The sequence below is a fragment of the Hypanus sabinus genome, chromosome 12, assembly GCF_030144855.1.
Source record: "Hypanus sabinus isolate sHypSab1 chromosome 12, sHypSab1.hap1, whole genome shotgun sequence".
Lineage (NCBI taxonomy): Eukaryota > Metazoa > Chordata > Chondrichthyes > Myliobatiformes > Dasyatidae > Hypanus > Hypanus sabinus.
This window is the reverse complement of record NC_082717.1, coordinates 47,294,706-47,300,495: the sequence shown is the minus strand read 5'-3', so window position 1 is coordinate 47,300,495 and position 5,790 is coordinate 47,294,706.

Sequence of the window (5,790 nt, the reverse complement as noted above, 5' to 3'; positions counted from 1 at the left end):
ATATGACGGCAAACTAGCCAAAAATATAAAACAGGATACTAAAGGTTTTTTTCAGTTATATAAAAAGTAAAAGAGAGGTGAGAGTTGATATTGGACCACTGGAAAACGTTGCTGGTGAATTAGTAATAGGAGGGCAAGAAATGGCAGATGAACCTAATGAAGTCTTTGTATCAGTCTTCTCTGTGGAAGACACTAGCTTTATGCCAGAGGTCTGTGAGTGTCAGGGAGCAGGAGTGAGTGCCATTGCTATTACAAAGGAAAAAATGCTAGGCAAACTGAATGCTCTTAAGGTGGATAAGTCACCTGGACCAGATAGACTACATTCCAGAGTTCTGAGAGCGGTTGCTGAAGAGATAACAGATGCATTGGTCATAATCTTTCAAAAATCACTTGATTCTAGCATGGTCCTGGAAGACTGAAAGATTGCAAATGTCACTCCACTCTTTAAGAAAGAAAAAAGGCAAAAGAAATGAAATGATAGGCCAGTTAGCCTAACCTCAGTTGGAGTCTATTATTAAGGATGGTATTTCGAGGTACTTGGAGACTAATAATAGAGTAAGTCAAAATCAGCATGGTTTCTGTCAAGGGAAATTTTACCTGATAAATCTGTTAGAATTCTTTGAGGAAGTAACAAGCAGGGTGGACAAAGGAGAGGCAGTGGATGTCATTTACTTGGATTTTCAGAAGGCATTTGATAAGGTGCCACACATGAGGCTGCTTAACAAGGTAAAATCCTATGACATTACAGGAAAGATACTGGCATGGGCAGAGGAATGGCCAACAGGTAGTAGTCAGTGTGTGGGAATAAAGGGGTCTTTCCTGGTTGGCTGCCAGTGACTAGTGGTGTTCCTCAGGGATCAGTACTGGGACTGCTACTTTTCACATTGTCTGTCAATGATTTGGATGATAGAATTGATGGCTTTGTGACAAAATTTGTGGATGATATGAAGACAGGTGGAGGGGTAGGTAGTATTGAGGAAGCAATGCGATTGCAGCAGGACATAGACAAATTGGAGAATGGGCAAAAAAGTGGCAGATGGAATACAGTGCTGGGAAATGTATGATAATACACTTTTGTAAAAGGAACAATAGTGTGGACTATTATCTATATGGGGAGAATGTTCAAACAACAGAAGTGCAAAGGGACTTTGGAGTCCTCGTGCAAGGTTCACAGAAAGTTAGTTCACAGGTTGAGTCTGTCGTAAAGAAGGCAAATGCAATGTTGACGTTTATTTCAAGGGAATAGAATATAAAGGCAAGGACATAATGCTGAGACTTTATAAGACACTAGAGAGGCTGCACTTGGTGTATTTCCAACAGTCTTGGGCCCTGTATCTTAGAAAGGATGTGTTGTCATTGGAGAGATTCCAGAGGAGGTTCACAAGGATTATTCTGGGAATGAAGGGGTTAACTGATGAGGAGCATTTGGTAGCTTTGGGCCTATACTCACTGGAATTTAGAAGAATGCCTGGGGATCTCATTGAAACCTACTGAACATTGAAAGGATTAGATTGCACGGACATGGAGTGGATGTTTCCTATGGTGGGCGTATTCAGAACTAGAGGGAGTTCCCTCAAAATTGCGGGGTGATCTTTTAGAACAGAGGTAAGGAGGGATTTTTTTTTAGCTAGAGAGTGGTGAATCTGTGGAATGCTCTGCCACAGACTGCGGTGGAAATCAAGTCTGTGGGTATCTTTAAAGCAGAAGTTAATCATTTCCTGATTGGCCAGGGCATCAAAGGATATGGCAAGAAGGCAGGTGTATGGGGTTGAGCAGGATCTAGGATCACCCATGATGAAATGGCAGAGCAGACTTGATGGGCTGAATGGCCTAATTCTGTTCTTATGTCTTATAGTCTAAACATTCATATACAGAGCCAAAGACCCAATGAAACCTCAAATACTCTGCTTGTCTTTTGTCTATCAGTTGCATACTCATAGAAAAAAGACCCAGTAGACTGCTGAATAGCAATTTTTTTTCTAATATAAATCTATGTTGACTTTCCCATTGATTTTTTTCTGGCATTTTCAGAATGCCATTTTCTGCTTTCATGGATTTGAACAGTTTCCCTAATACTGATCTGAAGCTCCCAGGTTTTTCTCTATTACCTTTTTGCCCCCCACCCCACACCTCCAGTTTTCAGGAACTATCTATTTCTGCCCACGCCGCTAATGCAAATGATCAGGCTTGAGGGATTTATTGACTTTCAGTTTTATTAGTTACTGCAGGACTATTTTAAACTAATACTAATTTCCTTTAATGAGTCCTTTTCATATATCTCCTGGTTACCTTACAACTTTTGTAGTTTTTTTTATGTGCTCCAGGTAAAGGTCTCTTTGGGTGCTTTTACAATTTCTCGCATGGTGGTGGGGGGTGGGATCAGTGCTTTTGCTGGCGCAGGTAAGGGTGGGGTAGGGAGATCGTCAGTACTGCTGCTTGTGCGTGAGAAGGGGATGGGGCTTTGGGGTTCTGACTTTTCTATCATTCATCCTTTGGGGTATTTTTCTGTTTCGTCAATGTCAGTGAAGAGTAAGAATTTCAGGTTGTGTACTGTATACATTCTCTGATATTAAATTGAACCATTTGAACCATTTGAATGATGTGAATTTTAATTTTGTACATGGTTTTTGTCTTTTAAAACACGTTTGATCCATTTTATACTGGCAACAATGAAGTCACTTTGATGCATGCATTTGAATCAAAATAAGGGTAGGTTAATCAAAAGTAGAATATAAATTGAAGCAGGGACAAGCATTCGGCTACTTCATCAATTAATGAGACCTTAGCTGACTTTTTTTCTTGAATTCCACTTTCCTGAACTAACCATATATGCCTTGTTTCCTCTAAAGCTAAAAACATATCAATCTCTATCTGGAATACATTCAACAACTGGGCTTTCACAGCAGTCCGGCTACAAATTCCCCTGAGTGAAGAAATTTCTTCTGATCTCTATCCTGAATGGCGAAGTCCTTATCTTGTGGATGTAGATATCCCATTCAGGGGAAACAATATCCCTTCCTTTAAGCTATCGAGCCCCATGATTCTTGTGTCCACAATTCCAACGCCCATTTTTGGAAATTCACAATTTAATCCCTACATCTATTGATGGCAAAGTGGGCTTATTATTCTGCATTTGTGAAATTATTGCCTATTCCCTGTGACTGTGTGCTTTGCCTGGTACTATGGTTGGCATCCCCAAGACATGTAAAGGTTATTGAGACATATTGCAGTTACCGTGATAAGTTACTGAAGATATTGGGAATCTGAAACAAAAATATTAGCAGACAGCATTGATGGAGAGAGAAACGTAATCTTAACATTTTAGTTGATATCTTTTTCTTCAGGGCTAGGAATTGTTGGAGATAAAACTTTTCTGTTAAATGGCCGGGGAAGAGGAGAAGGAAGAGAGAGCCAAAGGGAAAGTACAGCACGATTAAGCAGCTGGGGATGAAATGACTTGTCAGCAATTTGGAATGAACTCCTACATCAGGACAGATAGTGGAAAGGGAAGATAGTAGAAAGCAGAGAGGGGTGGTCATGAGATGGCGGCTGATTGAAGATTGGTAGATAAGGACGGCTGAAGGATGATGGACAGATGGAATCAGGGTAGGGATGGGAGACAGAAGCAGCTGGATGATAGTTGGAGGCAGACGGGGGGAAGAAAGGCAGGTGGACCATGTGGGGGGAGGGGAAGTGAAGGCAGACAACTGCTGGTATTTTATGTGGTGGAAGACATTAGTAATTAAGCAACAGTAAGAGTGATTGCGTGATGTAAAATAGGTAATAAGGGTGTTCAGTGAGTAAGAGAAGACTTGACTTGTAGAAGTTGAAAAATTATTTGAAATTACCAGAAGAACAACCACAAGCAATGGAAATGTAAAATGCAAATTCTAGAATAACTAATTATTTAATTTGTCACAAGGTGCTGTAAATATTTAGCAGCCTGGGTAGTGCTCTATTAAAAAGAGAAACAAAGTTACATTTTCAGATTAATGACCCTTCTTTAGTACTTAGTGATTAATTTGGAAGGCTGTAGTCAATGCCTACTTGGGAAATAAGATGAGGTTTTATTCATAAAGCTAGCTGTGGGTGTGTTGGGTGAGTAAAACACAGTTCCTTCCTACCTCCTGCAGTACTTTCAAGATCTTTTAATAAGAAGCTATACTTTAATTTTCAATTACTTAGCAGATTCTACCCAGGATTTATGGCAGCCTTTCCTTTAACAGGTCCAAAGTAGATACCTTTGACAGAGCAGCAAAGGACATCTACTTCTCTTTTGGAGTAAGAATAGAAAGCTCACAACAAGGAAATGTGTCCCCATTTTCTGTATTCATGGAGAAGAGGGCAAGAATTGTTCTGGGTAGACAAACTGTCTACCCAAAGCAATTCTTTTCGGATCCTCTTCCAACGTTGCAACACAAAACCAGAACAGTTGATCTTGCAATAGCAATATCATTGATTAAGAATGCATTTTTGTGTGTGATTCCACAAAAGGCTTTGGGACAGAACTGGATAACAAGTTATCAAATGAATAATATGCCCTGTATATTAGCAGTGCTTGTAAACTAAATGATCCCCTAATTTTAAAATGTCAAACTCTCAAAAAACTCAGTCCCTCTCAAATACTGGAAGCTGCAAGTTACAATAGAAAATGAAAGATGAACATGAAGAAAAAGGAACCAGTAAATTCCCAAAAGTAGATTGTTTGCTTGGACTGATGTTGAAACACCTACTTTAACTATTCGAATACTGAATTTTATTTTTCCAGTTTTCTACCACACATTTACATACATAGTATTAACTGATTCAAGTAAAATTTCAGGTGTATGAATACACTGGGAAAGAAATTGGAAAAAGTAAGCTTTTCACTTTGCACCTTCTCTTGATAAATTTAAAGGCCTTTATTACTTGCATAGTAATTGCCACATTAAATCAAAATGACCTTTTCATATTTCCTTTTGTCCTTTGCAGTAAAAATAAAGCCGAATATTTACTTAAAATCCAAGACAATATTTAGATCCCCTTTTGAATTCTGTATCCGGTTTTGGTTCCTTCATAAACAAAGTGATTCAGTAATTATAGAAAAGATTTGAAGAAGGCCCATGTGAAACCATAGCAGCTTAAATGTTGGTTCTCTAAAATATGAACTTTTGCCTCTTCAGAAATTGTTAGACGTGGGGCAATTTGATAGAGGCATTCAAACTAGTTGGAGATTGATTGTAACTCCAAAAATGGAAATATTTTAATCCACACCATTAAATGCACAATGATAGGTATAGATTAGGGGCTTTTACTTTTCCAAAGATAAAACTAGTTACTAGTCAAGTAACTCCTGCACGCATGCTGAGCTCGTTGACTTCATTAACTTTGCCTCCAACTTTCACCCTGCCCTCAAATTTACCTGGTCCATTTCCGACACCTCCCTCCCCTTTCTTGATCTTTCTGTCTCCATCTCTGGAGACGATTTATCTACTGATATCTACTATAAGCCAACAGACTCTCACAGCTACCTGGACTATTCCTCTTCCCATCCTGTCTCTTGCAAAAATGCTATCCCCTTCTCATAATTCCTCTGACTCTGCCGCATCTGCTCTCAGGATGAGGCTTTTCATTCCAGGACAAAGGGGATATCTTTCTTTTTTAAACACCATCCACCATCTTCCACCATCAACTCTGCTCTCAAACGCATCTTTCCCATTTCCCACACATCTGCCCTCACCCCATCCGCCCACCACCCCACTCGGGATAGGATTCCCCTTGTCCTCACCTACCACCCCACCAGCCTCCAGG